Genomic DNA, 21,567 nt, shown 5'->3' on the forward strand with positions numbered 1-21,567 from the left:
AACCACACCTGCTCAAAACACCTCTGCTTCAAATCAAACAAAACATAACAGATCAAACAAACTGTATCAGCAAACTCACAATTTACTAACTTGAGAAGCAAAATGTCAAGAATTCAATAGGCAGAGAAATATTGATTATCATAGTATTGTTTTAATAAAGAAAATACTACACAATGAAGAACACATGAGAAAAGAGAAGAAAATCTTTGATAATTTTGTTTACATCCCTCTTGAGCTAGCAATCAAGTAAGCCTCTTTTAAGCTAGAAAGATCACAATATTCCTTTGCATTGTGTAATCCTGAATCAAGTTTCTAGCCACAAGAACCAGAACACAAGTGACAATATGATCAATTTGTGTAATCGGCCAATGCAGAGACCAGTCAACTCTGAAGGAAAATCATCCTGGGAAGCTTATTATGCCCAATTTAAAATAATAAGCCAAATGAACCATCAGACTGGGAACAGAGAGCTCTATTTCTTGCTGCCAGTCTTAAAGGAGCTGCTCTTACTGTGCTAAGCAATTTATCAGGAAAAGACAGAAAGAGCTCTCTGGTATTATTAGCACATTAACCAGACTTTTTATAGTTGGGCATGAGGAAAGATTGGCCAGTGTGTAATTCAAGAATTCTATTAGAAAAGGTGGTTAGTCACTAACCAGATTGACTCAAAATACTGAATAATGGTTTCACTAAATTTATCTAAATTCCTGAGAACTTAAATAGTACCTGAACACCATTTTCTGAAGCATTTTGTAGGTTATCGACTGGAAATAAAATCACATTATTTTTTTATTTTAAACCCTATATTATAAGTGATCTCTAAAAGCCTTATTATTTAGCAATATTTCTGACAAATATTGTGAGAAAACATTGTTTAAAGTAAAATAAATATAAATTAGCAAGATTAGAGACATGAGAATTTTTGGTATATGGAAATGTTGACCAAAATCAACCTGTTCCAATTGTTACACTTTCACCTCTAGAAGTATGATCTTGGGAAGCTTGTGTTAAAAACATGGCTTCTAGTGCCCCATCCCTAGAGATTTTGATTCAGTAGGTCTTTGTGAGGCCTAGAAATCTATTTAATTAACAAGCTTCTTTGGTAATTCTGGTGCACATTGAAATTTCAGAGCAACACTATTGTTTTAATGGTAGTAGCAACTTTATTTATTCCTAATAGTGTCACATGTTTTCCATAGCAAATTTAATAGCACATATTTTATTCACATGAATGTAAAAAATGGAAAAGGAATACGATTATTTTAAAAAATGAGACCTCCAAAAAAAAACAACAACAATGATATGGAAACATATTAAACAAGAATTGAATAAATGGGACACATATTACATTGTTAACTGGGGAAATGTAATATTATAAAAACCTCTTAGACAACTGCGAGAGCCATAAAACATGCCAGGATAAACATGTGGAGCAGAGCCAGTCCAACAGACTTACAGATATGTGAGGGGAAAAAATCCTATTGTTGAATGCGTGTGCTATTTAGATTCTGTTTGTTACAAAATAATAGCTGATTAGTATACCCTCTGTATTAGTCAGCCAAAAATCTGTTGGCTTTTATATAGGGTATTTATTTGGGGTTAAAGCTTATGGTTACAAGGCTCTAAAGAGTCCAACTCAAGGTTGCTTCCTTACCAAACTCTGTAGTCATGTGTTGAAGCAAGATAGCTGGTGATGTCTGTAAGGGTTCAGCCTTCCTCTTACCTCTTAAGGCTCTATGAGCCCAGCTTCTTCCGATCTCGGTTGTACACAAATATATATTATACATACACATGCACACATGATTTACAAATGCAAAATCTGGGCATCTTGTGTCAATAAAGTAATACCATAATTTGTTCTGTGCTGATGATACTACTAGACCAACTGGCAGAAATAACTGCAAAAACTCCCTGGAAGAACACACCCTCAAACCAAGATGCAGAGGCTTTAAACAGATAAAGCCCAGCTGACTTGAGATCACAATCCAAAATTACAAAATACACAATCTGCCGTGCATAAGTTAGCAAACAAGCAGCAGAATCTGATCCTGGGAATTTCAGAAAAATTTCACACAGTAACTTTAAAATAAGTATTTGAAATTATTAAAAATATGAAAGAAGGAATAAAAACTGAGTTAAAAGAATTGCCAAGAAATACCAAGCAGATGTGAAGAGATAAAAGCTATAGAAATGTAAATAGCAGCCATTGAAACTTTATAGCCAGCAGATTAGATACAGATGAAGGGAAGATTAATGAGGGAAAATAGATCTGAAGCAATTACTTGAAATAAAGAAAAGAGAAATACAGAGATGGAAAACATGAAAGAGAAATTGAGAGACATGGAGGATAAAAGTAAAGGTTTAAAAATTGCCTAATAGAGAATATATGGGAGAAGCAATATTTAAAATGATAGTATGAAAAGACTATTCTAGAATTGCAGAATTAAATTCAGGAATCAGAGTGAGCCCCAAGCAGAATAAATTAACCTAATGTCACCTATAAATAGTATAGTGAAGTGAAGAACACTAAATTCAGAGAAGTTATTTTAAAAGAAACCAGAGAAAATGGCATATCATGTTCATGAGAATGCCTATTAGACTAACAGCACAACTATCCATAAAAGCAATAAAAATCAAAGGACAATGGTAAAATATCTTTAAAGTCCTGAGAGTAAATAATTATCAACCTAAAAATCTGTAACCAGCTAAACAATTATTCAACAAGGATAAAATAAAGATATTTTTCAGAAATAAACAAAACAAAACACAGAGAATGCATTAGTAATAGAACCTCACTGATACATAGAAGGAATGAGGTGCAAGAAAAAATAGTGAGCAAATAGAGTATTTAATATGCAAGAAATCCTAAATAAACATCAACTGAGTGTAACAATAGTAATGATTAATTTGGGGAAACGGACTTTGGCCCAGTGGTTAGGGCGTCCGTCTACCACATGGGAGGTCCGCGGTTCAAGCCCTGGGCCTCCTTGACCTGTGTGGAGCTGGCCCATGCGCAGTGCTGATGCGCACAAGGAGTGCCGTGCCACAAAGAGGTGTCCCCCGCGTAGGGGAGCCCCACGCGCAAGGAGTGCACCCATAGGGAGAGTCGCCCAGCGCGAAGGAGGGAGCTGCCTGCTGAGGAATGGCGCCGCCCACACTTCCCATGCTGCTGACGACAACAGAAGTGGACAAAGAAACAAGACAACAGAAGTGGACAAAGAAACAAGACGCAGCAAAAAGACAACCAGGGTAGGGGAGGGGAATTAAATAAATAAAAATAAATCTTTAAAAAAAAAAAAAGTAATGATTAATTTGGGCGATAATAAAAAAGAAAGACTAAATACTGGACAACAATAACTGGTGAAATAAGAGGAATTAAAGTTTTACTAAGTCTTTGTGTGGGATGAGGGTAAAGATACTGATTAATCTTAGAACTAGTTAATTCATTTTTGCCTGTTAAAAAAATTTAAACACCAAAAAAACCCTGAAATAAAATGAACTATTTCAAAATTAATACAAGGAAGAAATAGAATAAAGACCCAAGCAATCCTATATTAGGGTAGGAAAGAGATAAAAAAAAAAGCATATAAAAGCATGGCAGGTATGCAGTCAGGAGAGTGGTTACCTGCAATGTGGAAGAAAAAATCATGAAAACAACAGAAAAACACAGTAAAACTCTAGGACTTGTGGGTGTTTACATTAAGACAATTTTTTATAATCATGGGTTTAATTCTAAATGTGCTTTTTAAAATAAAATCTTCCTTTCAAATTAATAATATACACCAAGTTTCCCTGCTAATATAGATTAAATTTAGAGTGTTAAACTATTTCACCAGAAGGATCACATATCCATTACATCCTTGATATTACTCTCAAGTGCTTGTATTAAATTTGACTCTGATTTCTGAAATATTTTGATTCTAAGCCACAATATTCTTTCCTTCTGAGGAGATCAGAATGTGACTAAAGAGCTATATTTGTATATTCAGTCCTGATTATAGGCAAATAAAAAAGACTTTATGTGACATACAAAAAAAAAAAAAAGCATGGCAAGTAGACTTCTGCTCCAATCAAGATGGAGAAACAGGACTGGGTTTACCTTCCTTCTAAAATCACCAAAAAACAAAGATATGAAACAATCATGTTTAATTCACTGAATATGAAGCAATAAAGGACAGTGATCTCTGAGAAATGAGAAACAAATTACGTGAGTACTACTATGATTCCAGCTTATTGCCTTGAGAGTTTACCAGATCATAGTGCAGGTAAGCAGTACTCAGAACTGAAAAGGCTTGCTGAGTTGAGGAAATGGAGATGAGAGTCTGAAGAGACTGAGGAGTTCAAGTTACAGGACAGAATGCCAGAGAAGTGAGAGCTGCTCAGAGAGAGGACTTTGCTGACCTGCAAAGGGTGCCCTTCCACTATTCAAGAAAGTACTTGATAAATGCATGAATGTGAGGAAACTAGCTGAGGACAAGAAAAAGACTATACAAAGTGATTAGAGGAAACAGTATCAATTGCTCACAAAGAACCAGAAATAGTAACTATAGCCAAAAATTTGAGTGGAAAAATTCAAAATTATTGGGGTATTTCACAGACTATTTGGAAGATTTTTTTCTCATAGTTGGGGAATATGCAATATTCCCACCTAACAAATCTTTAAAGCAAGACCCAAGAGAATCAAACTTTTCCTAAGTAATTTAACTATGTCCCAGAACAAAGCTCAAGAATACTTACATTACTACAAATCTCTCCAGAGCCCAACAAGGTAAAATTCACAATGTCTGCCATCCAATCAATAGACCAGATATACAAAGAAGCAGGAAAATATGACTAATAATGAGGAGAAAAACCAATGAATAGAAACCATCTCAGAAGTGACAGTGGTGTTAGAATTACTAGACAGAGATATAAAAACAATTATTATAACTGCATTCTATATGTTCAAGAAGTTAAGAAAAACATGGAAGTTATATGAAAAATACCTCAATGAAACTTATAGAAAAGAAAACGACAGTGTCTGAGATGAAAAATACACTGAATGGAATTAATGGCTGATTAGGAATTCCAGAAGATAAGATTAATGAAATTGAAGATAAAGCAGTCAAGACTAATAAGAAACTGAGAGAAAAAGAATTTTTAAAAATGAACAGAGAATAAGTGAACCATGAGACAACTTCAGGCAGCCTAAAGTATATGTAACTGGAGTCCTCAAGGTGTTGGGAGGGAGACAGAAAAAATGTTTGAAGTGATAATTGTTGAATGTTTACCAAAGATGATGAAAACTAGAAACCTTCAAATTTGAGCTCAATGAACTCCAAGCTCCAGAAACACACACACAAAAAAAGTGCACCAAGGCATATCATAGTCAAATTGCTCAAAACTATTAAAAGAAGATCTTTAAAGCAGCCAGAGGAAAAAGACAGGTTACATTCAGAGGAACAAAGATAAGGAAACAGAAAATTTCTCATAGGAAACAATTCAAGTTAAAACGTAGTGAAGCAACATCATTAAAGTACTGAAAGAAAACAAAACTATCAACCTAGAATTCTATACACAAGAAATATATATTTCAAATTTAAGGTAAAATAAAGGTGTTTTCAGACATAGGAAAGCCATCTGACCTGCATTAAAAAGAAAGTGCTTTAGATAGAAGGAAAATAATACCAGGTGTAAATATGAATCTTCACAATGAAATGAATAGCACTGGAATGGTGGCTACATAGATAAATATAATTTTTTTTCTTATTTAAATATCTTTAAGATGATAAATGTTTAATCAATAACAATACAGTGAAAGATTTATGACAAATGAAAAGTAAAACTTATATCAACAAAGTACAAAGACCAAGAGGAGAGAGACAGAAATACCCTATCATAACATTTTTATACTATGCATGAAGTGCTATAATACAATTTGAAGATAGATTATGATAAGTTAATGATATAATAAACTTGAAAGCAAGCATTGAAATAAAAAAATTTAGAAATTTAAATTTAAAAATGAAAAAATACCATTAACGGGAAGCAGCTGTGGCAAAATCAGTTGGACTTCTGTCTACCATATGGGAGGCCCTGGGTTCGCATCCCAGGGCCTCCTTGTGAAGTCAGGCTCACCTGCATGCTATAGAGAGCCACCGGCCTGCAAGTGCCACGGGGTGCTACCAATCCATAAGTGCCACAGAGAGCCAACTCAGCAAGGTGACGCAACAAAAAGGGAGATAAGCAAAAATGCAGACGAACACACAGCGAATGGGCACAGAGAACAGACAGCAAGCAAGCTGCAAGGGGGGGAATAAATAAATAAAAATAAATACAGACACAGAAGAATGCACAGTGAATGGACACAGAAAGCAGACAGCAAGCAAAAAGCCACGGGGGGTGGGGGTGGTGGTGGGTGGAAATACCATTAACAGTTGCATAAAAACATGATATACTAAGGGATAAATCTGACCAAAGATTCACAAAACCTGAACACTGAAATTACAAAACAATACTGAGAAATTAAAAAACCTAAATAAATGGTGAGACATATGTTGTTTTAATGTTTGTAGATTCAAGAATCTGAAGATGTCAATGCTCCCCAAATTAATCAACAGAGTCAATGTAAATCTGATCAAAATGTCAGCAGGCATTTTTGTAGAAATTGTCAAAATGATTTTAAGATTCAAATAAAAATGTAAAGGAACTAGAATAGTTGAAACAGAACAGAATAACAAAGTTGAAACACACTAATAGTAACTGATTTCAAGATTTATTATAAAGTTACAATAATCAAGACAGTTTTGTATTGGCATCAAAATAGATAAATCAATGGAACAGAATAGAGAGTCCAGAAAAGGACCCGCACATTTTCCATAAACGTTCATACACAATTCACAGAAAAAACAGTCTTGTCAACAAACAGTGCTGGAACAATTTAATATTCATAGCCAAAAATGAATTTTAATCTGAATCTTTTACCAGATACAAAAAGTTAGCTCAAATTGAACCATAGATCTAAATATAAAATCCAGAACTGTTAGGTTTCTAGAGGAGAATATTGGAGGAAATCTTTGCAACCTTGGGTTAAACAATTTCTTATATATGACACCAAAATCACAATCCATTTAAAAAAATGTTGACAAATTAGTCTTCATGGAAATTAAAACTTCTTCTCTTTGAAAGTTAATGTTCAGAGAATAAAAAGTCAAGCCAGAGATTACAAGAAAATATATTCATCATATATCTGATATTATAAAAGGACTTGTGTCCATAATATATAAAGAAAGGAAGCAGACTTGGCCCAGCGGTTAGGGCATCCGCCTACCACATGGGAGGTCTGCGGTTCAAACCCCGGGCCTCCTTGACCCGTGTGCAGCTGGCCCACGTGCAGTGCTGATGTGCGCAAGGAGTGCCGTGCCATGCAGGGGTGTCCCCGCGTAGGGGAGCCCCACACGCAAGGAGTGCACCCCATAAGGAGCGCCGCCCAACGTGAAAGAAAGTTCAGCCTGCCCAAGAATAGCGCCGCACACACGGAGAGCTGACACAGCAAGATGATGCAACAAAAAGAAACACAAATTCCCATGCGGACAAAGAAGACACAGCAAATAGATACAGAGGACAGACAACCGGGGGGAGGGAGGGGGAAGGGGAGAGAAATAAATAAATAAATATTGAAAAATATGTATATACATAAAGAACTACCAATGATCAATATTAAGAAAACAAACAACCCAGTTTTTTAGTGGACAAAATATTTGAATAAACACTTCACCAAAAAATATATTCAGAGAAAAACAGATGTGGGTCAAGCAATTGAGCTCCCACCTACCACATGGAATGTCCCAAGTTTGGTTCCTAAAGCCTCCTGGAGAATATGAGCAAGAGACTGAGCTGGAGCAATGGGTAGTTACAGCGAACTGACACAAGATAACACAACAAGGAGACACAAAGAGGAAAGACAAAGACAGACACAACAAAGCTAGGGGCGGAGGAGGCTCAAGTGATTCAGCGCCTCTCTCCCACATGGGAGGTCCAAAGTTTGGTTCCTGGATGCCTCTAACATAGAGAGCACACAGAGAATGGGCACAGAGAGCAGACAGAGAGCACAAAACAATGAGGCAGGAGGGGACTAAATAAAAGATAAAAGTAAATCTTTAAAAAATAAATCACTATTGCAGGGTGGAGAGAATGTGGAGAAGCATGGGCAAAATACAGTTGGTGTGACCTCTGGACTGTGGTTAACACCAATACTATAATATTCTTACATCCATGCCAAAGATGTAGAATGTTGATAATGAGTGGGTATGGGGAAATGTGTCATATATATGCTATGGACCATAGTTGGTGGTAATAATCTGATGATATATTATCATAATCTCTAACAAATATTCCAACATGGTGTGGTGTGTTGGTGAAGGGGTGGTGTATACAGATTCTACACATGTGTATGATTGTTTTGTAAGTTCACAATCTCTGTAATAAAAAATATATGTATTTTTAAATAGGGTGGGTTGGGAGAAAAAACACCAAATGTAAGATAGGGACTATAGTTGGTAGTAATATTTTGACAGTGCTTTTGCAGAGTTTGTAACAAATGTTTCACAATTATGCAAGGTGTTGGTGGAAGGATGATATGTATGATGTTATGCATGTTTATTTTGTAAGTTCAAAACTTCTACTACACACATATTGTTATGCATGTTCATATATGAATGATATACTTTCATAAAAATATATTTTAAAAGTAAAAAATAAATAAATTAATATAGTAAATAAGATTCACAAAACAAAAAAAAAATAAAGAATATATACGGATGACAAATCAGCATCACTGGACATTAGCGAAATGCAAATTAAGCCACATGAGATAGCATTACCCATTATTAAAATGACTAAAATAAAAAAGTTGGACCACACCTAGTGCTGGTAAGAATGTGAAGGGACTGAAACTCTCAAACACTGCTGCTGGGAAATATGGCAGTTTCCTAATAAGTTAGACAGACACCCACCATATGATATAGCCCATTCTATTCTAGATATTTAAAAGAGAAATGAAAGCATATGTCCATACAAAGACTTGTAAGTGAATGTTCATAGCAGTTTTATTTGTAATAGCCAAAAACTGGAAACAACCAAAATGTCTATCAACAAGTGAATGGGTAAATAATTATGGTATATCCAAACAAAATCTTAACAGTAATAAACTATAACACATATTATAGTAAGGATAGACCTTCAACCTATGTGCTGAATTTAAAAAGCTAGACAAAAATTGCATATTATATGATCCTAATTATATAAAATTTCTAAAAACTGTAACTATTATGGGGACGTGGCTGTGGCTCAATCAGTTGAGCTCCCGCCTACCATATGGGAAACCCTGGGTTCATGTCCCAGGGCATCCTTGTGAAGGCAGGCTTGCCCGCACGCCACAGAGAGCCACCGACCCACAAGCACCATGGAAAGTTAACTCAGCAAGGTGACACGACAACAAAAAAAAAAAAAAAAAAGAAAAGAAAAAAAGGGAGACAAGTAAAAACACAGAAGAGCACACAGCGAATGGACACAGAGAGCAAATGACAAGCAAAGTGCAAGGGGTGGGGAATAAATAAAAAAATAATAAATACAGACACACAGAAGAATGTACAGCAAATGGACACAGAGAACAGACAGCAAGCAAGACACAAGGGAGGGGGGATAAAAAAATAAAAATAAAAATAAAATGTAACTATTATGGTATCCTGGAAACAGGGATTGGGGACCATGAGGAGGGACTACCAATGGACAAGAGGAATCTTTTGGGGGTGATAGATATGTTCATTATTTTGTGTGGTGTTGGTTTCACAGATGTATACTTATGTCCAATTTGTCATATTGTACATTTTATTTATGTGCAATTCATTGTATGCCAATTATACCTAAATAAAACATAAATTAAAAAGTAGGGTAGGGAGCTGATGTGGCTTAAGCAGTTGAGCCCCCATCTCCCACATGGGTTCAATTCCCGGTCCTCCTAAAGAAAAAACAGACAAGGAGTAAACAATGAGCAATAAAGCCACAAGCAAACAGATAAGGGAACCATCTGGGGGGGGGGAGGGGGCAGGCAGGAGAGATAGTTAAATATACATTTATTTGCTTCAAATTAAAAAAAATTTTTAAAGTATGGTAAATTGAAAACACAAATTAAGAGAGTAGAAATATGTTCTGGATATCTTTATTTGCCTTTTCAGATTCTTTTCTTCTTTGTCCTTTTCTGCTCTGCTGTGTACCCTGAGAACCTGACTTCTCTCCTAAAATCTAGAGATTCCCTTGCTCTCTGGCTTCTATTTGGGGTCAGCCAAATGGAAGAACAGCAGAAGATCAGAAGGCAAGAAAATGAGGTAGGGGTATTGATGTCCCCAGCTTGCTCACTGCAGGGTTACATCATGCTGGCTGTATTCCTCAACAAAGGTCTTGTTCTTGTTACACCATCTTCTGCACCCACCTGCCTCTGTCTCTAGATTCTGATAACCACTCCTTCCTCTCCTTCCTTCAGCCCTTCTAGCTCTGGGGCTTTTCACTTTTCTCTTGGTTTCCCTATACCTGATCACACCTTTGTAAGTGATCCTTTATTACACTTCCTTAAATTACTAAGATGTCAATTGTTTCCTGTAGGAGTTTCAAATGATAAATATATATCCAAATATATTAGTAATCATACTAATGCAAATGTCTGAACTTTCCAGTTAAAAGACTAATAGGCAGGTTGAATTTAAAAACAAAAACAAGCATTTAACTATTTGCTGTTTACAAATGACCCATTAAAATAAAAGGACAAAAAAGGTATGAGTGTAAGGATAAAAATATGTGCAGTATATTATCCAAAATAGACTGAATATATCTACAATACACCAAATCCACAGCATTATCAGCAATAAAGATCACCAAATAATAATAAAAAGAAGGGAAAACGGACTTTGGCCCAGTGGTTAGGGCGTCCGTCTACCACATGGGAGGTCCACGGTTCAAACCCCGGGCCTCCTTGACCCGTATTTAGCTGGCCCATGCGCAGTGCTGATGCGTGCAAGGAGTGCCCTGCCACGCAGGGGTGTCCCCCGCGTAGGGGAGCCCCACGTGCAAGGAGTGCACCCCGTAAGGAGAGCCGCCCAGCGCGAAAGAAAGTGCAGCCTGCCCAGGAATGGTGCCGCCCACACTTCCCGAGCCGCTGACAAGAAAGAAGCGGACAAAGAAACAAGACGCAGCAAATAGACACAGAGAACCGACAACCGGGGGATGGGGGGGATTTAAATAAATAAAAATAAATCTTAAAAAAATAAATAAAAGACATGGGAATCCGAACCAGGAACCTCCCATGTGGTAGCCTGAGCCAAAACGGCTTCCCTCTCCTTAAAAAAAAAAAAATAATAATAATAATAATAAAAAGAAAAACTCATGAGGAAGGTAAAACTATTCAAAGTATTTGCATATCTAACAAATAATCTTAAAAAGGAGAAACTTGATAGACACAAAAAGAAATTGAAAAATTCATAAGTATAGTGGAAGATTTCAGCACACCTCTCTCAGCAATTGATTAAAAAAACAAAAATTTGTTACAATGTAGAAGATTTGAACAATGCAATAATTAGAGTATACTTTTCAAACACACATTTACAAAAAGTGTCATAAAGCAAGTTTCAAAAAATATCAAAGTATAGGTATCAAAAAAGCATCTTCTCTGATCATTAGTTGGAAGTCAGTAACAAAGAAATAAAACTAAACTAAATAAAAACTCCTACAGGGAAATGGATGTGGCTCAAGTGACATGGCTTCCACCTACCATATGGGAGGACCGGGATTAGATCTCTGGGGCCTGCTGGTGAAAAAGAAGAGAAAGCATGCCTGCGCGGTGAGCTAGTGCCTGCATGGCAAGCCGAGTGCCCATGAGTTGAGCAGAGTGCCTATGTGGTGAGCCAAATGCCCACGTGGAGAGCCAAGCACCTGCACAGTGAACCCAGTTCCCGCATGAGTGTCCACGTGGTCAGCCAGTGCCTGTGTGGTGAGCCTAGTGCCCATGCAGCAAGGTGAGCGCCTGCATGGTGAGCCAGTGCCCACGCAAGTGAGTTATGCAGCAAGATGATGATGCAACAGAAGAGAGAGGAAGGGGAGAGTCAAGGTGAAGTGTAGCAGAGACCAGGAACTGAGGTGGTACAATTAGCAGGGAAACTCTCTCCACATCAGAGTTTCCCAGGATTGAATCCCAGTGAATCCCAGAGGAGAAAGACGAGAAGAGAAGACAGAAAGAGAAATGGATACAGAAGATCACACAGTGAATGGACACAGACAGCAAAAACAGCAGGGAGGGGCAGAGGGAGAGCAAGGAAAAAAAAACAAAACCAACTCCTACAGATTAAGTCATTTCAAAAAGAGGATATTCAAATGGTCAATAAGTGTATAAAAAGATACCCAAGGTTCCGCAGAGGGGAGGGCGGTTGGCTGGGGCCTTTGGTAGCCGCTTCAGTGAGGAATTCACCCGCGGCCGCGCGGATCGTGCCTTTTCTGGGCGCCGTTCTCCCGCTGGCCCAGCCCAGCGCGCTAGTAGCGCGGTACCGACTCCGCTGGGGCTCTCGGGCGCTGCTTTAAGCAGCATCACCCTTTACACCAGAAAGCTGGCGGGCACTGTGGGGGAAAAACAAAACAAGAAGAAAGAGGAAGAGGTGCTAGAGGAAGAGGAAGAGGAATATGTGGTAGAAAAAGTTCTCGACCGTCGAGTGGTGAAAGGCAAAGAGGAGTACCTCCTGAAGTGGAAGGGTTTCTCAGATGAGGACAACACATGGGAGCCAGAAGAGAACCTAGACTGTCCTGACCTCATTGCTGAGCTTCTCCAGTCACAGAAAACGGCACCTGAGACAGATAAGTCAGAGGGAGGCAAGCACAAAGCTGACTCTGATTCTGAAGGTAAGGGAGAGGAGAGTAAACCAAAGAAGAAGAAAGAAGAGTCAGAAAAGCCACGAGGCTTTGCCCGGGGTTTGGAGCCGGAGAGGATTATTGGAGCTACAGACTCCAGTGGAGAACTCATGTTCCTAATGAAATGGAAAAACTCTGATGAGGCTGATCTGGTTCCTGCCAAGGAAGCCAATGTCAAGTGCCCACAGATTGTCATATGCTTCTATGAGGAAAGGCTGACGTGGCATTCCTACCCCTCAGAGGATGATGACAAAAAAGATGACAAGAATTAACTCAACTGAGTACCAGCCCCTGTCATTTCTGATGGTGGGTTTAAAGTGGGGAGGGAAGGAGTTCTACTTGTCTTGACACCATAGAGGTGGCTTGAGAAGATGTCCTTTGAAGAGTCAGTATAGTTTCTGTGCCCTGCAGCAGCTCAAGTGCTTTTAAAGCCGTTCCATGCTGTGTAGTTTGCACACCCATCCCAGTGGAGGGGAAAGGGGGGAAAAGTGTTTCAAGGCAACCCATTCTACACTTTGCTGAGAAAATCAAAGGGCCTTCTGTGAAGGACGAAACTTGCCGAGTGGTGTGTGGGAGAGCAAAAAGATACCGTAGATCTTCAAAGAGCATCTCCACAACCCACAGCCTTCTTCCCAATAGTGGTAACTCTGCATTTTTACAGTGTAGCATGTGTGTAGTTTTGGCTGTTACTGGTGTATATTGGGGGGTGGGGGGTGGAGGGAGGGATGGGATGAGAGGAAGGGAGAAGGGTAGGATCATTTTTGTTGAAATTTGGGGCCTGATTGGGGAAATGGTGAAGCAGTGGACAAAAACAAGTAACTAATGATTTGGTTCTGTGTCCAGAATATTTTACCTTTAAAAAAAAAAAGTCATTGGCAGGACGAATGAGGATGGTGAGACTCTTTTAAAGTTGTGAATGCCTAACACCTATAAGCCAAGGTATTTTCTGCCTGAGCTTAATGTCCCCCACAAAGGACTAAGCCAGTTAGTAACTCACCAAAGCTGCCATTTGGAGATGGAAACTGAGAAGGGAAAGCCTTTTATTGGAATGAATAAACAAGCAGATCATTCTGTCTTTGAGGTGCTAATTCTTGAAATTGACATGACCCTTTTCCAATTAAGTTATAAATATCAGCTTGTCCATCCAAGCCACTGGCTGAGGTATTTGGGAGAAGGGAAGAGAGTGGTATAGGAGACAGGAGAATAGGATAGACAAAGGCCAGTGCTCTAAGGGTAGAAAACTCTTAGAGTCTCTCTGCTGTTTGAACTTTGGACTCTGAAACCATTGGTGGCAGGGTTCAGTCACTGACAGCACAAGTTTCAATGAATCAGTTCAAGGGTTGAATGACTTCAGAAGCCCTGGTCTCAGGAGAAATTACACTGGGGCAATTGTTCACTTCAAACAAACAAAAACCCACGTAAGAAAAAAATATCATGGAGAATTAAATGATACCCAAAATACTTTGTCTTGAATCATGAGACCTATCTGTTCTTGACACCATCTAGATTTGCATCTAGAGCTGCATAGTAAAATCTTTTTAGGAATGTGTTAGGTTTCTGTGAAAACTTTGTTTAAATGTAAACTTCATACCACACTGTCAGTTTTTGTCTTAATAAAACTATAGATTTATAAAAAAAAAAAAAAGATACTCAACATCATTAATAATGAGGGAAATGCAAATTAAAACCACAATAAGAAACAAATGCATACCCCAAAAGATAACATTAAAAAGATTGACATTATCAAGGATTGGCAAGGATGTGGAGAAATTGGTTCTCGCATATGTGCTGGTAGGCGTGTAAATTGTTACTGCCATTTTGAAAACTATTGGACATTATCTACTAAAACTAAGCATATGCCTACCCTATGACCTACTGATTCCATTCCCAGTTATAAAATAAATTGGTGCATATGTTCACCATAAAGCATATACAAATGTTTATAGCAACTTTATTCATAATAGCTCCAAACAAGAAACACCCAAATGTTCATCAACAGAAGAATGGATGAATTGTGCTATATTCATACAAGAGAATAATATAGAGCAATAAAAAAAATGAACTACTGCTACACCCAACAATACTGATGAATCTCATTAACATTATGTTGAGCAAAAGAAGCCAAACACAACATATTTTTACTGCATTATATATACATATATATGTATATATATTCTGTATGATTCTACTTACAAGAATTTCAAAAGGATCCAAAAACTAATATGGTAACAAAAGCCAGAATAGACAGTAGTTTCCTGTGGGGTAAAGTATTAACTGAGAGAGGGTGCAGAGGAAACTTCTGGGTAGTAAAAATGTTCTATGTCTTAATCTGGATAGTAGAACCTGGATATGTAGAAGTGTTACATCTCAATTAAAAAGTATATAAAAAGGACATAGATTTGAAAATTAAAGAAATTGAACCAGCTATTTAAAATTTACTGACAAGGTAAAACAAGGTCAAAATTTTACCAAAGATAGACAATCAAATTCCTATGCAAAATAGAAAATGAGAGAAAGTTCTACAGCTTATTTCATGAATCTAATATCATTTTTGTATGTAAGGAGAGTATAGGAAACAAAGTTTATAGTCCTATCTCACTGATTAACAAAGATGAAAAAATCCTAAATAAAATTTTAGTGTATTAAATGCAGAGGGGAAAAAGACATTGTGAACAACTTGAGTTGATAACAAAAATGCAAGGAAGATTAAACAATTGAAAATCTGGGGAAGCGGATTTGGCCTAACGGATAGGACATCTGCCTACCACGCGGGAGGTCCAAGGTTCAAACCCTGAGCCTCATGCTGTGCTGATGCGCGCAAGGAGTGCTGTGCCACACAGGGGTGCCCTGTGTAGGGGAGCCACACACACAACAGTGTGCCCGTAAGAAGAGCTGCCCAGTGCAAAAAAAAGTGCAGCCTGCCCAGGAATGGTGCCGCACACATAGAAAGCTGACACAGCAAGATGATGCAACAAAAAGAGACACAGATTCTGGGTGCCACTGACAAGAATACAAGCGGACACAGAAGAAAACACAGCGAATGGACACAAAGAGCAGACAACCCAAGGGGCGGGGGCAGGGGAGAGATATTTTTTTAAAAATCTGTTTATATATTTCACCAATTTAACAGAATAAAATTCTAGAAATCTGCATAGAAGTCCTCTTGACTCTGGCCAAAGCTGTTCATACATAGGATGAAACTCCACAATGCCAGACAGAAAACAACTACCAGGAAGTCATAAGCTTCACAACTTTCAGGTCTCAAAAAAAGCAGGGAAACATTTTAATTATGGCCAGTCAGATATAGGGAGACTTTCTAAACACCCAGGGCACTCAGTAAAGACCATAGAAGGGTCATTCCTTGTTATTAGGATTAAATTAGCTCTAGAATAAGGGATGTCCCAGAGCAAACCCAATAAACTTTAAAAATAAGGCTTAAGAAGATCAAGCTGATCTACCAGTAACTTAACTACCTGCCAAAATAAACTCATCATTCTTTAAAAAATAAAAAAATTTAGATACTCAACAATGTAGCATTCACAATATCTATCATCCAAATTTTTTTAAATGACTATACATGTAAAGAATCAGAAAAAGACACAAAACCAGGCAGAAATGAATTCAATTTAGAAAAATAACAGAAATGACAAAGATGATGGAATTAGCAAATAAGGACTTTAAAACAGGTATTATAAATATGTTCAAGGACCTAAAGGAAAACCTGAACATAATAAGTGGATGGAGGATAATTTTATAAAACAAATAGAAACTTCCAGAAATGGAAAATTCAATATATAAAATATAAAAATTCACTGGATGAACTTAACAGCAGATTACATACCCTAGAATAAAATTTCAGTGGGCCTGAAAAATAGAATAGAAATGATCCAAACTGAAGCACTGAGGATAAAATATAAAGGGAAAAAACCTAAACAGAGTCTCAATGCCCTGTATACAATAAAAAGTGGCCTAACATATGGGAGGTCCTGAGGGGAAGAAATTGGGGGGAAATATTTGGCTGAAAAATTTCCTAATTTTCTTTTTTTTTAAAAGATTTATTTTTTATTTATTTCCTCTACCACCACCATGCCCCCCCCCCCAGGTTGTCTGCTCTCCGTGTCCATTCACTGTGTGTTCTTCTGTGACCGCTTCTGTCCTTATCAGCAACGCCGGGAATTTGTGTCTCTTTTTGTTGCGTCATCTTGCTGTGTCAGCTCTCCATGTGTGCGGTACCATTCTTGGGCAGGCTGCACTTTCTTTCGCACTTGGCGGTGCTCCTTATGGGGCGCACTCCTTGCACGTGGGGCTCCCCTACACGGAGGACACCCATGCGGGCACTCTTGCCCATATAAGCACTGTGCATGGGCCAGCTTCGCACGGGTCAAGGAGGCCTAGGGTTTGATCCATGGACCTCCCATGTGGTAGGCAGATACCCTATCCATTGGGCCAAGTCCGCTTCCCTCCAAATTATATTGGAAACTATAAACTCAGAGATCCAAAATGTTCAATAAACCCAAGTAATATAAACACACAAAAAGCTATACCAAGACACATTATGATGTCAAATTGAGTCTGTTATGCAATATTGATTGTTTATATGTTCCTTGTGTGGACTTAAACTAGGACCAGATGTCCACAAAAGACTTGTACACCAATGTTTACAGCAGCTTTATTCTAATAGCCTACTAGAAACACTCAAATTTCCATCAAGAGTAAATGAATTGTGGTATACCCATACAATGACTACTACTCAGCAATAAAAAGGAACAAACTAAGGAATAGATGTGACTCAAGCAGTTGGGCACCCACCTTCCACGTGGGAGGTCCCAGTTCAGTTCCTGGTGCCTCCAAAAAAACATGAGCAGATGCCACAATGAGTAGACACTTACAACTACTTGATATGGCAACCAGCAAATGCCACAACCACCACCATGTGCAGATGCTACAGTTGCCACAATGAACAGACAATGCAACCAACAGATAACACAACCACTGCAAACAGCAGACATTGTAACCAGCAAATGCTGCAACCAGCAGACAATGCAGCCGAAGGGGAGAGGATGTGGTTCAGGCAGTTGGGCACTTGCCTCCCATGTGGGAGGTCCCAGGCTCGGTTCCCAGTGCCTCCTAGAGAAGATGAGCAGACACAGAGAATGGACAATATGGGAATCATCTCATATTGTCCCCAGTGGGACAGGGGGTGGGAAATAAGTGGGTAGAGATTCACATGACAACTGAAAGAATATTGAATTCTCATCCTGGGAAGTTCTGCCACATTCTCTAATGGAACAGCAACAATTCCCCAAGTACAGGGACAATGACTAGTGAAGAAGGATGGTCCCTTGATGGGCACTTGATATTGATGACTATAGTTATGAGCCTTTGCTCTTGAAATTGCAGCTTAACCTAGTGTTGTGGGGTGCCCAAGAGATACCTCCTGAGACCCCCCCATGTTATTCAAATGTGGCCTCTCTCTAAGCCAAACTCAGCATGTAACTGCATTGTCTTCCCCCTGGTGGGGGACATGACTTCCAGGGATGAGCCTGCCTGGCACCAAGGGATTACTACCATGCACAAGCTGGTGATGCAACTGGAAAAAGACCTTGAATAAAAGGGGGGAAAGGTAAAGACAAATGAGTGTATATGGCTAAGAGACTTCAAAGTGAGTCAGTAGGTCATCAGAGAGGTAACACTTATGCATATCTCAGCAGGATCTCATAGACAGCCAAAGTAGATACTGCCCCAATAGTGGGGCTCCTGCTATGGAGACACCCAGGTCCTACAGTCATAGCAGATAACTCCTGAATTTGGTGCCTTGCCAGTGGGCCCTACTTTGGAGTTTGTGATCCTGGGTGTGACAGAATTGGACTTAGATGTAACTTCTCTACACGTCTCCTCTGTCCCTATTATTTGAACCTATAGTTGGTGCTAGAGTTGGTAGTTGTACATCCAAGAGACTTGAATCTCTGGGCAGTCAATGTGCCAGCTGGGCCCTGAGCCTCATCAGAGTTGCAAACCTAATCTCCAGTTCATTGGATTCACCCAGGACAACTAACAAGGAGATGAGGATAGACAACCACCACACCAAGGAACCAAGAGAGTCTACAACTGCAAGCAGTCATACGGGATCAAAGTCCCCTCACAATGAGAGGTAGAGTGGGCATCACCATGCCAGAAATCCTCAGGATTGGGGAATACAATATGGACTAGAGTGAACTTACTGGTATTCTACTACAGACTTATTGTGATTCCAGCAATAGAGGAAATTATATCATTGAGGTAGAAACAGTTGCCACTGGAAGTGCTGAAGGCAGGGAGAGGGAAAAAGAGGTGTAATAGGAGGCAAATAATATGGGACTTGGAATTGTCCTGAATGGCATTGCAATGACAGATACAGGCCATTATGTATCCTGCTATAACCTACAGAATGGAGTGGGAGAGAGTGTAAACTACAATGTAAACTATAATCTATGCTTAGTGGCAATGCTTCAAAATGTACTCGTCAATTGCAACGAATGTACCACACTAATGAAAGAAGTTGTTATTGTGGGGAAAAGTGGGAGATGTGGGGAGTGGGGCATATGGGAATCCCTTATATTTTTTTTATGTAACATTTTATGTAATCTAAGTATCTTTTAAAAATAAATCTTTTTAAACATTTCCAAATTATATACATTTCTCCACTTCATTAAATGTTCACCAAATTTTAAATAAAAGGAAAAATGTACCTATGCACACAATAACATGGGTTAAAAAAATTTCTAAGCAAAGAAGTCAGACACAAAAGAATGAGTACTGTATGATTCCATTTATACAAAATACTAGAACAGATTGAAAAAAATCTATAATGTCCAAAAGAATACCAGTATCTGCCTGGGGCTAGTGTGGAGGTTAGTGTTGACTGAATGAGCATGAAGGAATTACTCTATATATTGATTAGAGTAGTGATTATGTCGATGCATACATTTGTCAAAACTTGTCAAACTTATGCTTAAAATGGGTACATTTTATTATATAAAAATTATACCCCAACAAATTTGATTTTAAACAGAAACTTTACACATTTTAGAGCAACTAAAAATAAGGAAACTAGAAATAAATTGTTCAAACGTGCAAACTTTTATGGAGAAAATTACAAGATAATTGAGAATATATTGGAAGACTTAAATAGATGTAAAAATAGACTGTGTTCATAGATAAGAAGACTCAATATCATAAGAATGTCAATTTTCTCTCAAATAAGCCAAAAATTCAAAGAGCAAAAGACCAAAAAGAGTCAAGAAAAATTTCAAGGATAACGATTATATTGAAGACTGAAGGTAAAGACTAGAAATGATATGATCTACGGCATTAGGAAACTGCAAATAAAAATTCTGTGTAGAATTGATTTCATCTTTAGGGTTGCTAAACATTTTCTAGCTTCTTACAGTTTGATGAGAGATTTAGAGTAAATGTGGAAATTAATGCCAGGCTGTACCATTCCTTCTTTTCTCTAAACCCACCACCATCCCCAGTACTGCCTTATGCATTCAGTGGAATTCCAATTGCGAAGTCAATGGGAATTCAAGTCAACTTCAAGCTCTAACATGTTCCCCAATAATGGGGAACCATAGCAAATAAGATGCATACAATGTTAAATATTATCTGGAAAAAGTCAAAACATGATCTATCCTCTGAATCACAGCATGATATCATAATTCATCTGGACCAGGAACACATTTTTACATTGCAGTCATTGTGTCTCAATAAGAAAGATATGTTGGGGGGTTTTTTGGTTGTTGTTATTGTTGTTGTTTTTAAAAAAGGCCCAGAAGTGGCCGCTAAAATGTTACATGAGAAAATATGAAGGTAGTCTCTACTTAATTTGCTATAAGGAATGTAAGTACTGCTTAATAAGATCAACTAATTAGATAAGTTTATTGAAGGTAATGATCAGAAATATTCTGATAAAGTCTTCTTTTCTCTTGTGCCTTTCTAAGTTCATGACCTTCTCTTTGACTAACCCAAGAAAACCCCTGGTATGGAGGAAGAAAGGAGGTCAGGTAGCTTTAAAAGTGAATTAGGGAGAAGCGGCTCTGGCTCAATCAGTTGGGCTCCCGTCTATTATATGGGAGGCCCTGGTTTCGCATCCCAGGGCCTCCTTGTGAAGGCAGGCTTGTCCTCATGCTGCAGAGAGCTGCCCGGCCACAAGTGCTGCTGACTCAGCAAGATGATGCAACAAAAAGAGAGGCCAATAAAAACACAGAAGAGCACACAGCGAATGGACACAGAGAACAGACAACAAGAAAGGTGCAAGGGTGGGGAGGAATAAATTAAAAATAAATAAAATACAGACACAGAATGGACACAGAGCAGACAGCAAGCAAGTCACAAGGTGGGGGGATAAAATAAGTGAATCAGAACAAAAATAAAAATTGAAATTTAAGAAAAAGAAAAAAAGTAAATTAGAAATTTTACAAAAGGACTCAAAATGTACAGATTCTTACAGATCAAATATAATTTTGTAATGGTATAACAGTTTTATAATGCCTTATAAAATAGCCATTGTCTTGAGAGAAGAATTCCTAAATTATTTTACCTTCTCTTAGTATTTCAAGAACCAAGCCTAGAGGACTTGCTCAAGGATTTCATTCATAGTAT

At 38.1% G+C, this 21,567-nt stretch overlaps 1 long non-coding RNA gene and 1 pseudogene across 1 annotated transcript in view; one reads left to right on the top strand and one right to left on the bottom strand.

Annotated features, from left to right (window-relative positions):
* LOC105745350 (uncharacterized) overlaps positions 1 to 21,567 on the bottom strand; it is an 84,099-nt gene that overhangs the window by 26,617 nt on the left and 35,915 nt on the right. The window lies entirely within an intron of this gene.
* Positions 11,986 to 13,336, top strand: LOC131276593 (chromobox protein homolog 1 pseudogene; annotated as a pseudogene).

The sequence above is a fragment of the Dasypus novemcinctus genome, chromosome 3 (assembly GCF_030445035.2).
Source record: "Dasypus novemcinctus isolate mDasNov1 chromosome 3, mDasNov1.1.hap2, whole genome shotgun sequence".
NCBI lineage: Eukaryota > Metazoa > Chordata > Mammalia > Cingulata > Dasypodidae > Dasypus > Dasypus novemcinctus.